This window comes from Hordeum vulgare, chromosome 4H, assembly GCF_904849725.1.
Source record: "Hordeum vulgare subsp. vulgare chromosome 4H, MorexV3_pseudomolecules_assembly, whole genome shotgun sequence".
NCBI lineage: Eukaryota > Viridiplantae > Streptophyta > Magnoliopsida > Poales > Poaceae > Hordeum > Hordeum vulgare.
In genome coordinates, this window is record NC_058521.1 from 462,137,692 (window position 1) to 462,158,159 (window position 20,468).

Below are 20,468 nucleotides of genomic sequence, written 5' to 3' on the forward strand. Positions count from 1 at the left end.
GATTTTGTGTTTTTCTTTTTCTGAGGCGGGGCCCGCATGTCATTGGGACAACGAGTAAAATACACTACATGTACACACATCTTTACACACCACTTTATACATACATTCATACATGTTTATTCACATATACATACACATATATATATCTCTACATACATACATACATACATTTATACATAGATTTCCTTTTTCTTTTTTGTTCTTTTACATACACAATGCACAAATCACAGGGGTTATCCCCCTTGTCTAACAGGGAGGTGGCCGGAATGCACGCGAGCACGGGGAGGAGGAGTGTGGCCGAAGCCGTGTTGGCTCACCACTGGTTGAAGGGGAAGTAGTAGCTTGGGGAGGACCGGCGAGGTGGAGGTGAGGAGGCGCCGGTGATAATGGTGGTGGTGGTTGGCGAGGTGGAGGTGGTGGTGGCCGGGGGCGACGCAGGAGGGAGGCGACCGCCGACGTTGGAGGAGGCCGACGGCAAGGTGGCGCATTGGAGGAGGCCGGGGCTAGCTCAAGAGGGCCGACCTGATGCGAGGGAGGCGCCGGAGGAAGGCTCGGCCTATGGAGGGATGGAGGAGGCGTTGGCCGGATCCGGCCGGAGTAGGGCCGGAGGGAGGCAGCCGGTGGTGGGCTCGGGTGGCTGGCGGGGGGGTGGGTGGGTTCGATGTAGGTAGGTGGGTGAGGGATGAGCGAGCTGAGCGAGGGGAGGCCCTGCCTCGCTCGTGGGGATGGTGGGAACGAGGGGCTCCGGGGATGCGCTTGGGGTTGGGCTCGATGGTGGGAAACGAGGGGTGGATCCCCTCGTGGCTGGTGGGGTTGGTGCGTGGAGGCGGCTGGGAGTGGGAGGGAGTGAGCTGCGGGGTGGGTTAGTTAATTTTAGGTGGGGGGTTTTATACCCCCAAGATTAGTGGGCCGGTTTGGGTTAGATTAGGTGGGCCGGCTGGCCCAGCTAGGGTTAGTGTTTTTCCTTTTTTGTTCTTTTATGTTTTCACTTTTTGTTTTCTATTTTATCTTATTTTTAGTTTCTATTTTAGTTTTATTATATTTTAGTGAACTTCAATATCTCCAGAAATATTGATTCCTAAACACAATTATCTATGCAATATTCAACACACACAGAACCTTTTTGTTTTGACATTTGAAATTTTTTATTTTCATTTAAATTAAATTTTGGATTTCATCGTGATTTGAAGCAAAATGGGATTAGCAACAGTGAAGGTGATACAAGGCATCATTAGCGTGGGATTACTGTCGCTTGATTACACGAGTTACTATAGCACAAGTTCGGGGATGCCACAAGACTCAAATAATATTCATAGATAATCTGAACATAAACCCACAATTCATCGGATAGTAAACCTACGCAGATGGTGTCACGTCACCGGGATTACAATTGGTAATCTTGCATAGCTTCAAACCGATTCCAATTCGAATTTAAAATAAAATCAAAACAAGAAAAGTTTTTGAATCTTAAAATAAAAATGTCTCAAGAGTTATAAAAATTCCCTAATAAATTATAAAAGTGAATCGGGCATTTTTGAAATTGTTTAAAACACTTATATAGTTAAAATAGAAACTATAAAAAAAGAAAAAAAAGAAAAAAAAACCAAAAGTCCTGGCCCAACTAGGACAAAGTGGCCCAGCCGGCCACACCCCCATACGGCCCACCCACCTGGGGATATAAGACCCCCAAGGGGGAACCCTAGCGCCGACCCTCCTCACAGTTCCCTGTCGCGCTGCCAAGCAACGAGGGGAACGATTCCCCTCGTTACCCCACCTACCCACGTCGCCCACCAACTCCCATCGCTCTCCCCTCCCCTCGCAACACTCCCCCTGCTCCTCACACGAGCGCCAGCGCCCCTGGATCCATGTCGCCCCACCTCGTCTCCCTCTCGTCGCTCCCTCATGTTTCCCTATCTCGCATGGAGCGCTCGCCACCTCCCCTCCGAGCGACTTCCTCTCCCTCCTCGAGCGCGCCAACACCTCGCCCTCAGGCCGACTGCCGGTCGTGCACCACTGGTCGCCGTCGCCCGGGCCCCTACCCGCCTCCGCTGCGAGCCGACACCACCGGTGCCTCTTCTCATCCTCAATTCAAAACGGGGCCACGCCGGAGCTCCGCACCAACCCCCGACGCGGCACCACCCTCTGCCCGGCCGCCCCACCAGCCGAAGCACCGGCGCCACCTCACCGGAGCCACCCCGTCGACGTCGTCGGCCTCCTCCACCGACTTCCTCGCCTCTTCCCCAACCGGCTTCCTAGAGCCTCGCCGAACCAGCCCCCTGTTGGAATTATGCCCTAGAGGCAATAATAAATATAGTTATTATTATAATTCCTGTATCAAGATAATCGTTTATTATCCATGCTATAATTGTATTGAATGAAGACTCATTTACATGTGTGGATACATAGACAAAACACTGTCCCTAGCAAGCCTCTAGTTGGCTAGCCAGTTGATCAAAGATAGTCATGTCTTCTGATTATCAACAAGGTGTTGTTGCTTGATAACTGGATCACGTCATTAGGAGAATCACGTGATGGACTAGACCCAAACTAATAGACGTAGCATGTTGATCGTGTCATTTTGTTGCTACTGTTTTCTGCGTGTCAAGTATTTGTTCCTATGACCATGAGATCATATAACTCACTAACACCGGAGGAATACTTTGTGTGTATCAAACGTCGCAACGTAACTGGGTGACTATAAAGATGCTCTACAGGTATCTCCAAAGGTGTTCGTTGAGTTAGTATGGATCGAGACTGGGATTTGTCACTCCGTGTGACAGAGAGGTATCTCTGGGCCCACTCGGTAATACAACATCACACACAAGCCTTGCAAGCAATGTGACTTAGTGTAAGTTGCGGGATCTTGTATTATGGAACGAGTAAAGAGACTTGTCGGTAAACAAGATTGAAATAGGTATACGGATACTGAAGATCGAATCTCGGGCAAGTAACATACCGAAGGACAAAGGGAATGACATACGGGATTATATGAATCCTTGGCACTGAGGTTCAAACGATAAGATCTTCGTAGAATATGTAGGATCCAATATGGGCATCCAGGTCCCGCTATTGGGTATTGACCGAGGAGTCTCTTGGGTCATGTCTACATAGTTCTCGAGCCCGCAGGGTCTGCACACTTAAGGTTCGACGTTGTTTTATGCATATTTGAGTTATATGGTTGGTTACCGAATGTTGTTCGGAGTCCCGGATGAGATCACGGACGTCACGAGGGTTTCTGGAATGGTCCGGAAATGAAGGTTTATATATAGGATGACTTCATTTGATTACCGGAAGGTTTTCGGAGTTACCGGGAATGTACCGGGAATGAAGAATGAGTTCCGGGAGTTCACCGGGGGGGGGGGGGGGCAACCCACCCCTGGGAAGCCCATAGGCATTGGGGGTGGTGCACAGCCCTTAGTGGGATGGTGGGACAGCCCAAAAGAGCCCTATGCGCCATAGGAAGAAAAATCAAAGAGAAAAGAAAAAAAAGAGGAGGTGGGAAAAGGGGGAAGGACTCCTCCTTCCAAACCTAGTTGGACTCGGTTTGGAAGGGGAGGGCTGCCCCCCTTGGCTCGGCCGAAGCCCTTAGGGGTCCTTGGACCCCAAGGCAAGGCTCCCCCTCTTCCCCCTATATATACGGAGGTTTTAGGGCTGATCTGAGGCAACTTTGCCACGGCAGCCCGACCACATTTCTCCACGGTTTTACCTCTAGATCGCGTTTCTGCGGAGCTCGGGCGGAGCCCTGCTGAGACAAGATCATCACCAACCTCCGGAGCGCCGTCACGCTGCCGGAGAACTCTTCTACCTCTCCGTCTCTCTTGCTGGATCAAGAAGGCCGAGATCATCGTCGAGCTGTACGTGTGCTGAACGCGGAGGTGCCGTCCGTTCGGCACTAGATCGTGGGACTGATCGCGGGGCGGATCGAGGGACGTGAGGACGTTCCACTACATCAACCGCGTTCATTAACGCTTCTGTTGTACGGTCTACAAGGGTACGTAGATCACACATCCCCTCTCGTAGATGGACATCACCATGATAGGTCTTCGTGCGCGTAGGAAATTTTTTGTTTCCCATGCGACGTGCCCCAACAGTGGTATCAGAGCTAGGTTCTTGCGTAGATGTCTTCTCGAGTAGAACACAAAAGTTTTTGTGGGCGGTGATGTGCGTTTTGCTGCCCTCCTTAGTATTTTCTTGATTCCGCGGTATTGTTGGATCGAAGCGGCTCGGACCGACATTACTCGTACGCTTACGGGAGACTGGTTTCATTGCTACGAGTAACTCCGTTGCTCAAAGATGACTGGCGGGTGTCAGTTTCTCCAACTTTAGTTGAATTGGATTTGACCGAGGAGGTCCTTGGATGAGGTTAAATAGCAACTCATATATCTCCGTTGTGGTGTTTGCGTAAGTAAGATGCGATCCTACTAGATACCCATGGTCACCACGTAAAACATGCAACAACAAAACTAGAGGACGTCTAACTTGTTTTTGCAGGGTATGCTTTTGATGTGATATGGCCAACGATGTGATGTGATATATTGGATGTATGAGATGATCATGTTGTAATAGATAATATCGACTTGCACGTCGATGGTACGGCAACCGGCAGGAGCCATAGGGTTGTCTTTATACTAATGTTTGTGCTTGCAGATGCGTTTACTATTTTGCTAGGATGTAGCTTTAGTAGTAATAGCATGAGTAGCACGACAACCCCGATGGCGACACGTTGATGGAGATCATGGTGTGGCGCCGGTGACAAGAAGATCGTGCCGGTGCTTTGGTGATGGAGATCAAGGAGCACGTGATGATGGTCATATCATGTCACTTATGAATTGCATGTGATGTTAATCCTTTTTGCACCTTATCTTGCTTAGAACGACGGTAGCATTATGAGGTGATCTCTCACTAAAATTTCAAGACGAAATTGTGTTCTCCCCGACTGTGCACCGTTGCGACAGTTCTTCGTTTCGAGACACCACGTGATGACCGGGTGTGATAGACTCAACGTTCACATACAACGGGTGCAAAACAGTTGCGCATGCGGAACACTCGGGTTAAGCTTGACGAGCCTAGCATGTGCAGACATGGCCTCGGAACACATGAGACCGAAATGTTGATCATGAATCATATAGATGATATGATTAGCATGGGGATGCTTACCACTGAAACTATGCTCAACTCACGTGATGATCGGACTTGAGCTAGTGTAAGTGGATCATGAACCACTCAAATGACTGGAGAGATGTACTTTTTGAGTGGGAGTTTAGCGAGTAATTTGATTAAGTTAAACTCTAATTATCTTGAACATAGTCTAAGTCCACTTTGAATATATTTGTGTTGTAGATCATGGCTCACGCGACAGTCACCCTGAATTTTAATACGTTGCTAGAGAAAGCTAAGTTGAAAGATGATGGAAGCAAGTTTGTAGACTGGGCTCGTAATCTTAAGCTAATCTTACAAGCTGGGAAGAAGGATTATGTCCTTAATGCTGCACTAGGAGATGAACCACCCGCTACGGCTGATCAGGATGTTAAGAACGCTTGGTTGGCACGTAAGGAGGACTACTCAGTAGTTCAATGTGCAGTCTTGTATGGCTTAGAACCGGGACTTCAACGTCGCTTTGAGCGTCATGGAGCATTTGAGATGTTCCAAGAGTTGAAGTTTATCTTTCAGAAGAACGCCCGGATCGAGAGGTATGAGACCTCTGATAAATTCTATGCTTGCAATATGGAGATGAACTCGTCTGTCAGTGAACATGTGCTCAAAATGTCTGAGTACTCAAACCGTCTAGCTGAGCTGGGGATTGAACTCCCGCAAGAGGCTATCACTGACAGAATCCTTCAATCACTGCCGCCAAGCTATAAAGGCTTTGTGTTGAACTACAACATGCAAGGGATGAACAAGTCTCTCGGCGAGTTGTTTGCGATGCTGAAAGTCGCAGAGTCTGAACTCCGTAAAGAGCATCAAGTGTTGAAGTTGAATAAGAACACTAGTTTCAAGAGAAACGGCAAAGGCAAGAAGGGTAATTCAAAGAAGAGTGGCAAGCTTGTTGCCAATCCGACGAAGAAACCCAAAGCTGGACCTAAGCCTGAAACAGAGTGTTACTATTGCAAGGGTATGGGTCACTGGAAGCGCAATTGCCCCAAGTATCTGGCTGATAAGAAGGCGGCCAAAGAAAAATCAGGTATATTTGATATACATGTTATTGATGTGTACTTAACCGGCTCTCGTAGTAGTGCCTGGGTATTCGATACCGGTTTTGTTGCTCATATTTGCAACTCGAAACAGGAACTGCGGAATAGACGAAGGCTGGCGAAAGATGAAGTGACGATGCGCGTAGGAAATGGTTCCAAGGTTGATGCAATCGCCGTCGGCACAGTTTCACTTCAGTTACCATCAGGATTAGTTATGAACTTGAATCATTGTTATTTAGTGCCTGCGTTGAGCATGAACATTATATCTGGATCTTGTTTATTGCGACACGGTTACTCTTTTAAGTCAGAGAATAATGGTTGTTCTATTTCTATGAGTAACATCTTTTATGGTCATGCACCCAATGTGGGAGGATTGTTCATATTGAATCTTGATAGTGAAACACACATACATAACATTGAGACCAAAAGAGTTAGAGTTAACAATGATAGCGCCATATTTTTGTGGCACTGCCGCTTAGGTCATATTGGTGTAAAGCGCATGAAGAAACTCCATGCCGATGGACTTTTGGAGTCACTTTACTTTGATTCACTTGACACGTGCGAACCATGCCTCATGGGCAAGATGACTAAAACTCCGTTCTCCGGAACAATGGAGCGTGCAAGTGACTTGTTGGAAATCATACATACCGATGTGTGTGGTCCGATGAGCGTAGAGGCACGCGGCGGATATCGTTATTTTCTCACCTTCACTGACAATTTGAGTAGATATGGTTATGTCTACTTAATGAAGCACAAGTCTGAAACATTTGAAAATTTCAAGCAATTTCAGAGTGAAGTTGAAAATCATCGTAACAAGAAGATCAAGTTCCTACGGTCTGATCGTGGGGGTGAATATCTGAGTTTCGAGTTTGGTGCTCACCTAAGACAATGTGGAATTGTTTCACATTTGACACCGCCTGGAACACCACAGCGTAATGGTGTGTCCGAACGTCGTAATCGTACTTTATTAGAGATGGTGCGATCTATGATGTCTCTTACCGATTTGCCGTTATCGTTTTGGGGCTATGCATTAGAAACAACTGCATTCACTTTAAATAGGGCACCATCAAAATCCGTTGAGACGAGACCATGAGAACTGTGGTATGGCAAAAGGCCAAAGTTGTCGTTTCTTAAAGTTTGGGGATGTGATGCTTATGTCAAAAAGCTTCAGCCTGGAAAGCTGGAACCCAAAGCGGAAAAGTGCATCTTCATAGGTTACCCAAAAGAGACAGTTGGGTACACGTTCTATCTCAAATCCGAGGGCAAAGTGTTTGTTGCTAAAAACGGAGCTTTTCTCGAGAAGGAGTTTCTCTTGAGAGAATTGAGTGGGAGGAAGATAGAACTTGACGACGTTGTCGAACCTCTCATCCCTCTGGATGGTGGCGCAGGGCAAGGGGAAACCTTTGTTGTTGCGACGCCGGTTGAGGAGGAAGTTAATTATGATGATCATGAAACTCCGGTTCAAGTTTCTGTTGAACCACGCAGGTCGACAAGACCACGTACTGCTCCAGAGTGGTACGGTAATCCCGTCTTATCAATCATGTTGTTGGACAACAATGAACCTGCAAATTATGAAGAAGCAACGGTGGGCCCAGATTCCAACAAATGGCTAGAAGCCATGAAGTCCGAGATAGGATCCATGTATGAGAACAAAGTGTGGACTTTGGAAGTACTGCCTGAGGGCCGCAAGGCTATTCAGAACAAATGGATCTTTAAGAGGAAGACGGACGCTGACGACAATGTGACCGTTTATAAAGCTCGACTTGTGGCAAAGGGTTTTTCACAAGTTCAAGGAGTTGACTACGATCAGACATTCTCACCCGTAGCGATGCTTAAGTCCGTCAGAATCATGTTAGCAATAGCTGCATTTTTCGATTATGAAATCTGGCAGATGGATGTCAAAACAGCGTTCCTTAACGGTTTCCTTAAGGAAGAGTTGTATATGATGCAACCCAAAGGTTTTGTCGATCCTAAGAATGCTAAGAAGGTGTGCAAGCTCCAGCGATCCATTTATGGACTGGTGCAAGCATCTCGGAGTTGGAACAAACTCTTTGATGAGGTGATCAAAGCATTTGGGTTTATACAAGTGGTTGGAGAATCTTGTATTTACAAGAAAGTGAGTGGGAGCTTTGTGGCGTTTCTAATATTATATGTGGATGACATATTGCTGATTGGAAACAACGTAGAGTTTTTGGAGAGCATAAAGGATTACTTGAATAAAAGTTTCTCTATGAAGGACCTAGGAGAAACTGCTTACATTCTAGGCATTAAGATCTACAGGGATAGATCAAAACGCGTGATAGGACTTTCACAAAGCACATACCTTGATAAAGTTTTGAAGAGGTTCAAAATGGAACAGTCCAAGAAAGGGTTCTTGCCAGTTTTACAAGGTACGAGATTGAGTAAGACTCAGTGCCCAGCAACTGATGAGGATAGAGAGCATATGTGCACCGTCCCCAATGCTTCAGCCATAGGTTCTATCATGTATGCAATGCTGTGCACTAGACCGAACGTTAGCCTGGCCATAAGTATGTCAGGTAGGTTCCAGAGTAATCCAGGAGTGGATCACTGGACGGCGGTCAAGAATATCCTGAAGTACCTGAAAAGGACTAAGGAGATGTTTCTCGTGTATGGAGGTGACGAAGAGCTCGCCGTAAAAGGTTGCGTCGATGCAAGCTTCGACACAGATCCGGACGACTCTAAGTCGCAAACCGGATACGTATTTATTCTTAATGGGGGTGCGGTAAGCTAGTGCAGTTCCAAGCAAAGCGTTGTAGCAGATTCTACATGTGAAGCGGAGTACATGGCTGCCTCGGAGGCGGCTAAGGAGGGTGTCTGGATGAAGCAGTTCATGACGGATCTTGGAATGGTGCAAAGCGCACTGAATCCAATAACCTTGTTCTGTGACAACACGGGTGCCATTGCCTTAGCAAAGGAACCACGGTTTCACAAGAAGTCCAGACACATCAAACGACGCTTCAACCTCATCCGCGACTGCATCGAAGGGGAGGACGTAAATATATGCAAAGTGCACATGGATCTGAATGTAGCAGACCCGCTGACTAAACCTCTTCCACGGGCAAAGCATGATCAACACCAGAACTGTATGGGTGTTAGATTTATTACAATGTAATTCACATGATGATGTGAGGGCTAGATTATTGACTCTAGTGCAAGTGGGAGACTGTTGGAATTATGCCCTAGAGGCAATAATAAATATAGTTATTATTATAATTCCTGTATCAAGATAATCGTTTATTATCCATGCTATAATTGTATTGAATGAAGACTCATTTACATGTGTGGATACATAGACAAAATACTGTCCCTAGCAAGCCTCTAGTTGGCTAGCCAGTTGATCAAAGATAGTCAGTCTCTTCTGATTATGAACAAGGTGTTCTTGCTTGATAACTGGATCACGTCATTAGGAGAATCACGTGATGGACTAGGCCCAAACTAATAGACGTAGCATGTTGATCGTGTCATTTTGTTGCTATTGTTTTCTGCATGTCAAGTATTTGTTCCTATGACCATGAGATCATATAACTCATTAACACCGGAGGAATACTTTGTGTTTATCAAACGTCGCAACGTAACTGGGTGACTATAAAGATGCTCTACACGTATCTCCAAAGGTGTTCGTTGAGTTAGTATGGATCGAGACTGGGATTTGTCACTCCGTGTGACGGAGAGGTATCTCGGGGCCCACTCGGTAATACAACATCACACACAAGCCTTGCAAGCAATGTGACTTAGTGTAAGTTGCGGGATCTTGTATTACGGAACGAGTAAAGAGACTTGCCGGTAAACGAGATTGAAATAGGTATACGGATACTGACGATCGAATCTCGGGAAAGTAACATACCGAAGGACAAAGGGAATGACATACGGGATTATATGAATCCTTGGCACTGAGGTTCAAACGATAAGATCTTCGTAGAATATGTAGGATCCAATATGGGCATCCAGGTCCCGCTATTGGGTATTGACCGAGGAGTCTCTCGGGTCATGTCTACATAGTTCTCGAGCCCGCAGGGTCTGCACACTTAAGGTTCGACGTTGTTTTATGCGTATTTGAGTTATATGGTTTGTTACCGAATGTTGTTCGGAGTCCCGGATGAGATCACGGACGTCACGAGGGTTTCCGGAATGGTCCATAAATGAAGATTGATATATAGGATGACCTCATTTGATTACCGGAAGGTTTTCAGAGTTAGCGGGAATGTACTAGGAATGACGAACGGGTTTCGGGAGTTCACCGGGGGGCAACCCACCCCTGGGAAGCCCATAGGCATTGGGGGTGGCGCACCAGCCCTTAGTGGGCTGGTGGGACAGCCCAAAGAGCCCTATGCGCTATAGGAAGAAAAATCAAAGAGAAAATAAAAAAAAGAGGAGGTGGGAAAAGGGGGAAGGACTCCTCCTTCCAAACCTAGTTGGACTCGGTTTGGAAGGGGAGGGCTGCCCCCCTTGGCTCGGCCGAAGCCCTTAGGGGTCCTTGGACCCCAAGGCAAGGCTCCCCCTCTTCCCCCTATATATACGGAGGTTTTAGGGCTGATTTGAGACAACTTTGCCATGGAAGCCCCACCACATATCTCCACGGTTTTACCTCTAGATCGCGTTTCTGCGGAGCTCGGGCGGAGCCCTGCTGAGACGAGATCATCAGCAACCTACGGAGCGCCGTCACGCTGCCGGAGAACTCTTCTACCTCTCTGTCTCTCTTGCTGGATCAAGAAGACCGAGATCATCATCGAGCTGTACGTGTGCTGAACGCGGAGGTGCCGTCCGTTCAGCACTAGATCGTGGGACTGATCGCGGGACGGTTGGCGGGGAGGATCGTGGGACGTGAGGACGTTCCACTACATAAACCGCGTTCATTAACGCTTCTGCTGTATGGTCTACAAGGGTACGTAGATCACACATCCCCTCTCGTAGATGGACATCACCATGATATGTCTTCGTGCGCGTAGGAAACTTTTTGTTTCCCATGCGACGTTCCCCAACACCCCCTGCACCGCAAGTGAGCTCCGGGCCCCGGCCACCATCTCCTTTCCCCCGTCCCGGTTCCGTTCCGGCGTTCACCGCCTCGTTTCGGTTCCGTTCCGATGCCCCGCGCCGCGGCCTCCAGTGACCTCCATCGCGCCCTTTTGGCCTTCTGTTAGTAGTACTGTTCCTGTAGGTTGTGGAGGAGAGGTTAGAAACAAAAATAAAACAAAAATAAATGTGCATGTATGTATGTGTGTATTATGTATGTATGTATGTATGTATTTGAGTATGTATGCGTGTATGTAAAAAATACATTACGTATATGTATGGATATGTATATGTGTGTGTGTTGTGGTGTGGTGAGACCGTTGGCTCACTTCCATGTGGGGCCAACCCCCCACTCCCACTAGCAAGGGGGCCCAGCAAACTCCCCCTATAAAAATGTTAAAAATAAATAATAAAAATGAATATAAAAATATATATATGTTTTTATTAATAAAATAAATAAATAAATAATTAGAAATATTAATTAATTAATTAGTTAATTAAGTAAATAGATTAATTAGATAATCTGTTAATTAGGATAATTAAATTATCCTATTAGAGTGTGGCACGTAAGTCCCCCACTAAATTAATCTGGTTAATTAATATTTAACCTTAATTAATAAATTGTGTCAATGACACATAGGACCCACTGGTCAGTTGACTAGTCAACTGCTGATGTCAGCATGACATCATGTTGATGTCATAATAGCATTTAATAATTAATTAAATCTGTTTTTAATTCCTAAATATTAATAAAACTTTAAAACTTAAATAAAATAAACCGTAAGTCAGATCAAAATATTTTCAACATTCGTCTCTCACGCGTCAATTCGTTTGTCACGCGTCCCTAGCATAGCAAACGTGGAACTTTTTCATCGTTTTTAGTCTGACCTGTAGTAGCCAGAGACCCGGGAAATATCATCTGATATTTTTCCGACCCGTCTGCGACATGTGTTGCTGCGTTAGCTCATGCCTAGCCTGCATATTGCCATGTCATGCTTAGTGTTGCACCTGTTCCTGTTATTTATTGTTTCTCCCCCCTCTTCTTACTGGTAGACCCAGAGGCTGACGCTGCCGCCGGGTCCGGCTACCCTCCTGATGACTAGCCCTTTGTCCCAGAGCAACAAGGCAAGCAAACCCCCTTATCATCCCTATATCGCCTATTTCTTTCTTCCTCATGCTTGCATTAGAATTTTGCTACTTTTGTAGTTAGCTCCTATATGTGATGCATAACCTAATTTTGATGAACTGCTACTTTCAGTACCGCACTTTAAACTGTTTAGTATAGGTGGAGCAGTTTTCCCCTCCGACCCCTTAGTCCAGTTGCCCCGCTTAATTGTCGAGTCTCAATCCCTCATCGACGAGCCAGACCCGGCAGAACACTTACGCCCCCTTAGTTGTGCGACCCTACAAAGATACTATCGGGTACCGAGGGTGACACCTCGCGAGGTACTCCTGATGATATCTCTGTAGTACAGCTAGTCGGTCATGGTTATCGAGGGTGATTCCTCTTTCACCATTCCCGACGATGCCTCTGTCATGCAACCCCTCAAGTGTGGGACCCTCGAGGGTGATTTCGGTCCACCTTGACGGTTATATCGTTCAGAATCCAACGAGGGTGATACCTCGGATTCCCCCTGATGTTTCTACCACATAGTTACTTGACCATGTTACTGGGATGTTTGATGAATAGATGTTAGGCAGGTGGATTCACGCGTGTTTGTCTTGATGCCATAATTAAAATGATAATGGATTTGGGTATTTGATATGGGTTGGTCGGAGACCTTTTTGCACTAACCGGCTACGCGGGAAGAATTATGGGTACTCGACGTCGCGGTATCGAACGAAGCTCTTCAGACGTCAGCGATGGAGCGGCGCGCGCCCGAGTGGTCCTGAGATGCATCGCTCTTTTATTAAGGGGTGCCAGGACTGACGTCGGCCGCCCACGCATCATGCAGGAGCGCGGAGGGCAAGTGGGCCCATGAACCCTTTGTGCTTAGGAGTTAGACCGGCGGGCTGGCCTCTCTGCTGAGCTTAGGTGGGGCTGCGATGTGTCGATATTCCGAGGCCGGGCATGACCTAGAAAAGTGTGTCCGGCCAGAGTGTTATCGAGCATGACGAGAAACTTGGTGCACCCCTGTAGGGATGAAATTAACTATTCGGATAGCCATGTCCACGGTTACAGGACGACTTGGAGTTGTGACGTGATCTTATATAACTACAACTGTTACTTAACTGGAATTAGTTGCCTTGGGAATGCTTCCTTGCACGGAGTCGAGGGAGGATCTCTGGGCGTGCCCTCATATTAATTTTGCTGCAACAATATGACTACTATAATTGTGTTACCTTGCTCTACTCTCCTCTATTGCTGCAAGACCATGAAGATGCTAGTCTTCGATAGGACTAGGCATTCTCTCTCTATTCTCGCATTGTTGCAGCCAGTCCACATATAACCACCCCTTCTTTGATACTGATGCATACTTAGCATAGTTCTAATGTAAGTCTTGCGAGTACTTTGGATGAGTACTCACCGTTGCTTTGCTCCCCCATGCCCCCTTGATCCGTTGCTGCGACCAGATGATGGATCCCAGGAGATGGAGTTTCCTGCCGACGTCTGCCACCCTGATGGTGACTTCTTCATGGAGGCCGCTGAAGACCAGGAGTAGTTTAGGAGGTTCCCAGGCAGGAGGCCTCGCCTCGTTCGATCATGTTTCTTTTGTGCTAGCCTTCTCTAAGGCACCCCCGTGTTATGTCTGTACTCAGATATTTGTTGCTTTCGCTGACTCGTGTGTTTATCGAGCTTCTGTATTCTAGCCCTCGAGGCCCCTGGCTTGTAATATGAAGCTTGTATGTTTTATTAGTGTCTAGAGTTGTGTTGTGATATCTTCCTGTGAGTCCTTGAGTTTGATCGTACGCATTGCATGTATGATTAGCGTGCGATTAAATAGAGGGCATCACACACCTCAAGAGTATTACATCGGATAGATCTCCATGAATATGATGAAGAACATGGTATTGAAGAATACAGAAAGAGAAGAAGCCATCTAGCTACTAGCTATGGACCCGAAGGTCTGTGGTGAACTACTCATGCATCATCGGAAGGGCAATGAAGTTGATGTAGATGCCCTTCGTGATCGATTCCCCCTCCTGCTGATTACCAAAAAAGTATTTTCGTGGCTCTCTTTGGTATCCAGGGAATATTTGGGAATTTATAGGCTGAAGAATAGGGTTAGAAGGGCTGTCGTGGGGCCACAAGCCAGGGGCGCTCCCCTGTGGCTTGTCGCCACACGGTGGCTCTCCTGCCTTCGTCTCCAAGTTTTCTGGGTTGCTTCTGGTACAAGAAAAATCATTCCGAAGATTTTGTTCCATTTGGCCTCTGTTTAATATTCCTTATCTGCAATACTCAAAAACATGGGAAAAACAGAAACTTGCACTATGCTCTAGATTAATAGGTTAGTCACAAAAATAATATAAAATAGCATATTAATGCATATAAAACATCCAAAACAGATAATATAATAGCATGGAAGAATAAAAAAATTATAGATACATTGGAGACGTATCAAGCATGCCCAAGCTTAATTCCTCCTCGTCCTCGAGTAGGTAAATGATAAAAACAGAAATTTTGATGTGGAATGCTACCTAACATATTTATCCATGTAATATTCTTTATTGTGGCATGAATATTCAGATACATAAGATTCAAAACAAAAGTCTAATATTGACATAAAACAGTAATACTTCAAGCATACTAACAAGGCAATTGTGTCCTTTCGAAATAACATGGCCTTAGAAAGTTATCCCTACAAAATCATATGGTCAGCCTATGCTCCATCTTCCCCACACAAAGTATCTAAATCATGCACAACCCCGATGACAAGTCAAGCAATTGTTTCACACCTTTTATGTTCTCAAACCTTTTCAACTCTCACGCAATACATGAGCGTGAACCATGGATATAGAACTACAGATGGAATAGAATATGGTGGAGGTTGCAAGGAAAAAGGAGAAGATAGTCTCACATCAACTAGGCGTATCAACGGGCTATGGAGATGCCCATCAATAGATATAAATGTGAGTGAGTAGGGATTTCCATGCAAGGAATGCATTGGATCTATAAGTGTATGAAAGCTCAAAAAGAAAACTAAGTTGTTGTGCATAAGATGAAAAATTCCACTAGTTATATGAAAGTGACAAAATAGGAGACTCTCTATCATGAAGAACATGGTTCTACTTTGAAGCATAAGTGTGGAACAAGATAGTAGCATTGTCCCTTCTCTCTTTCTCTCTTTTTTTGGTGGGCATCTTTGGCCTCTTTTTTTGGGCTTCGCTGGTGATGACCCACAAGTATAGGGGATCAATCGTAGTCCTTTCGATAAGTAAGAGTGTCGAACCCAACGAGGAGCAGAAGGATCTGACAAGTGGTTTCAGCAAGGAAATATCTGCAAGCATTGAAATTATCGGTAACAAGTGATAGTGTGGTGAGATGATTCGTAGCAAGCAACAAGTAAAAAAAGTAGCAATGGTGCAAAAAAGTGGCCCAATCCCTTTTGTAGAAAGGGACAAGCCAGGACAAAGTCTTATAGGAGGAAAAACGCTCCCGAGGACACACGGGAATTTCTGTCATGCTAGTTTTCATTATGTTCATATGATTCGCATTCGTTACTTTGATAGTTTGATATGTGGGTGGACCGGCGCTTGCCTACTGCCCTTACTTGGACAAGCATCCCACTTACGATTAACCCCTCTCGCAAGCATCCGCAACTATGAAAGAAGAATTAAGACAAAGCCTAACCATGGCATTAAACTAGTGGATCCAAATCAGCCCCTTACGAAGTAACGCATAAACTAGGGTTTAAGCTTCTATCACTCTAGCAACCCATCATCTACTTACCACTTCCCAATGCCTTCCTCTAGGCCCAAATAGTGGTGAAGTGTTATGTAGTCGACGTTCACATAACACCACTAGAGGAAAAACAACATACAACACATCAAAATATCGAACGAATACCAAATTCACATGACTACTATTAGCATGACTTATCCCATGTCCTTCCACCAAGGATCTGAGCAGCATCAAGGAGAGGTAATGAGCAGCATCAAGGATCTGAACATAAACTCTTCCACCAAGTAATCCAACTAGCATCAATTACAAAGAGTAATTAACACTACTAGCAACCCTACAAGTACCAATCGGAGTCGCGAGACGGAGATTGGTTACAATAGATGAACTAGGGTTTGGAGATGAGATGATGCTGATGAAGATGTTGATGGTGACGAGTCCCCTCCGATGAGAGGAGTGTTGGTGACGACGATGGCGACGATTTCCCCCTCCGGGAGGGAAGTTTCCCTGGCAGGATCATCCTGCCGGAGCTCTAGATTGGTTCTGCTCAAGTTCCGCCTGTGGCGGCGGCGAATCCATGAAAAAGCTCCTCCTGGTTTTTTTCTGGACGAAACCCTTCATATAGCAGAAGAGGGGGCCAGTGGGCCAGCAGGGAGCCCACAAGCCCCCTAGGCGCGACCAGGGGGGTGGCCGCGCCTAGCAGGCTTGTGGCCACCTGCTGGCGCCCCTCTGGCGCTTCTTCGGCCCAGTATTTTTTATAAATCTGGAAAAAAATCCTCGTTGATTTTTACGGCGTTTGGACTTGCGCAGAATAGGTATCTCAAACTTGCTCCACTTTCAGGCCAGAATTCCAGCTGCCGGCATTCTCCCTCTTCATGTAAACCTTGCAAAATAAGAGAGAAAAGGCATAAGTATTGTACCATGAAGTGAGATAACAGCCCAAGAAGCGATAAATATCAACATAAAAGCAGGATGCAAAATGGATGTATCAACTTCCCCAAGCTTAGACCTCGCTTGTCCTCAAGCGAAAGCCGAGCTCAATAAATATGTCCACATGTTTAGGGAGAGAGGTGTCGACAAAACAAAATACGAACATGCATGCATCATGATCATGATCAGAACAGCAATACCAACATATAATCTCTCATGCTAAAGTGATAATTCCTTCACAAAGTAAAGCACGGATCATGAACCTTACCGACAAGTAACAACCGATAGCCTGTAGTCAGTGAAGCAATTGCAATTTATCACAACATCAGAAAGAGTCAAATAAGAGCTTGTAAAGCAAATCCGCATACTCAATCATCTTTTCATTCTCTACAATTGCTACAACTAACGTGGTACTCATGAGATCAAAGTTTCAGTTGGACACACAGAATGATAGGGCCTTATAGTTTTGCCTACCAACTGCTTACCTCAAGGGTAATGTCAACAATAATAATTCATGAATACTTACCTCCAAGTTGACATATAAATATAGATCTTTCCCAACCATATGATGGTAGCCAAGATAAAGGCGAAATAGGGAATTGGTGAAGATCACCATGACTCTTTCAAGGGCAAAAAGTAAAGGTACAAGATAGGCCCTTCGCAGAGGGAAGCAGAGGTTGTCATGCGCTTTTGAGGTTTGGATGCGTGTCCTCTTAGTGCGGAGGAACGTCACTTTATATTGCCTCCTGTGATAAAGAACTTTATTATGCAGTGTGTCGCTTTTATGTCTTCCTCATCACAGGTTCGTACAAAGCTTATTTTCCACACACTAATAGATCATACATATTAGAGAGCAATTTTTATTGCTTGCACCGATGACAACTTACTTGAGGGATCTTATTTAATCCATAGGTAGGTATGGTGGACTCTCATGGCAAAACTGGGTTGAAGGTTTGTGGATGCACAAGTAGTATCTCTACTTGGTGCGGGAATTTTGTCTAATATGAGGTGGAAGCAATCGTCACATGCTAAGGGATCTCTAATCATATAACATTGTTCGGAACTAAGCAAACACAATTCATTATGTTGTCTTCCTTGTCCAACATCTACTTCTAGGCATGCAATAGTTTAGTGAGTGTTCACAATCATAGATGGTGTCAAAGATGATGTAATTATATGTGAACCTCTCCTTCCTTATCACTTCCTATTAATTGCAACAATGACCAAGGTCTACGTTTGTCTACCCTCAACAAGTTTCAATCAACATTATTTTTATATGTGAAGCCATCACTTCCCATAAGATCATTACATGATCTTTCATGCTTTTGTTCTTTTCTCAATCTATTGATCATGGGAAGAGGCAAAGCCCTTCAACTAAGACACTCTTTATTATATGGCTCACGAGCTCGAATACATCGGGGTTGACACAAAGCAAAACTCAAGAATAAAACACTAAGACTTTTAAACTACCAGAGAAAAAGAAAACTGAAAAGGAACAAGCTAGAACAAAGGTAAAGGCAAAAGATGTGATGGTGATACGATACCGTGGCAACTCCCCCGAGCTTGGCACAACCCAAGGGGATGGCCCATAGCCATGCTTAGTTGTCTTCCTTTGGTGGTGATGGTGGTGGAGTTGTTGCAACATGGGTTTGATCCTCCGTCTTCCAAAGCATAGGTGCTCCATCATGGAAAGATGAACGAGTCTCCGGAATCCTCAAATCTGCAGCCAACCTTATTGATTTAAATCTATACTCATACTCACAGTTTTGGTTCTGCAGGTCATAGATCTGGGCCCGGAGTTGATCAATCCTGTCATAGAGCCTGGAGAGGTGCTTCCCAATGTCATTGGCATCAATCCTGTGCTTGTTGGTGAACTCCGTGATCATCATGTGGTTGGCGTTGAGTCCGCGCTCCACCATCCCTTGGCACTTGAAGACTTGTTGCTCCATTGCTTCGAGCCTCGCCTCCACGCTTCCGGTCTTCTTGAGCCCCTCAACATCACGGATGTGGAACATCCCCTCACGCATCTCGATAGATTGAGGGTGTTGCAGCACTCCCGTGAGGTAGGGATTGATGACCTTCTTGAAGATCTTGTCCTTCAGAGCTTTTGGGGAAGTCATAGCTATCTAGATCTGCAACAGAAACAGGCTCGAAATGAAAAACAGAGGAAATCTACATGATACAGGGGCCAGACGAAATGGGAGATTATATATTGATTTTTTCCAGACCTGAAGGAGTACTCGGCACGAAAACAGAGTCCTGGAGGCGCACGAGGTGGCCACATGCCCCCCAGGCGCGGCCAGGGGGTGGGCCCGTGATGGGCAGGCTTGTCGCCTCCTCGTGCACTTTCCGGACTACTTACAATTTTTACATTTTTTCAAATATTCCAAAACGGAGAAAAATTCCTACTGGAAAAGTTTTGTACTCTATTTTCTTACCTAATCACATACCTCTTCGTTTTCAGAGTCTAAAGCAAGATGATAAATGTCCCTTAGGTATTCTTCCGAAGTTATGGTATTGATGATATTGCTTTCAACATTTATGGGAGTACCTGAGATATAGTGCTTGATTCTCTGCCCCCATTTACCACTCTCGGACAATTACCTTCCGTGTTGTTGATCTTGATAGCACCGGAATGATATACTTCCTCAACAACATAGGGACCTTCCCATTTAGAGAGAAGCTTGCCTGCAAAGAATCTTAAACGAGAGTTATATAGCAAGACATAATCACCTACATTGAACTCACGCTTTTGTATCCTCTTATCATGCCACCTGTTAACCTTCTCTTTGAACAACTTGGCATTCTCATATGCCTGAGTACTCCATTCATCAAGCGAGCTAATGTCAAATCACCTCTTCTCACCGGCAAGTTTGAAATCAAAGTTGAGCTCTTTCATCGCCCAATAAGCTTTATGCTCTAACTGAAGAGGTAATGACAGGCTTTACCATACACCATTTTGTACGGAGACATGCCCATGGGATTCTGGTAGGAAGTTCTATAAGCCCATAGTGCATCATCAAGCTTCTTAGACCAATTCTTTCTAGACCTATTGACAGTCTTTTGTAGAATTAGTTTAATCTTTCTATTGCTTAGCTCTACTTGACCACTGGACTGAGGGTGATAGGGAGACGCAATTCTATGTATGACATCGTACTTAGCAAGCGTTTTATGAAAAGCACCATGAATGAAATGTGAACCTCCGTCGGTCATTAGATATCTAGGGACTCCAAATATAGGGAAAATAACTTCTTTAAGCATCCTGATAGAGGTGTTGTGATCAGCACTACTAGTGAGGATAGCTTCTACCCACTTAGTGACGTAGTCAAGAGCAACTAGGATGTGAGTATACCCGTTGGATTTTGGAAAAGGTCCCACATAATCAAAGCCCCAAACATAAAATGGTTCAATGACAAGTGAATAGTTCATATGCATTTCTTGACGTTTACCGATATTACCTACTCTTTGACATTCGT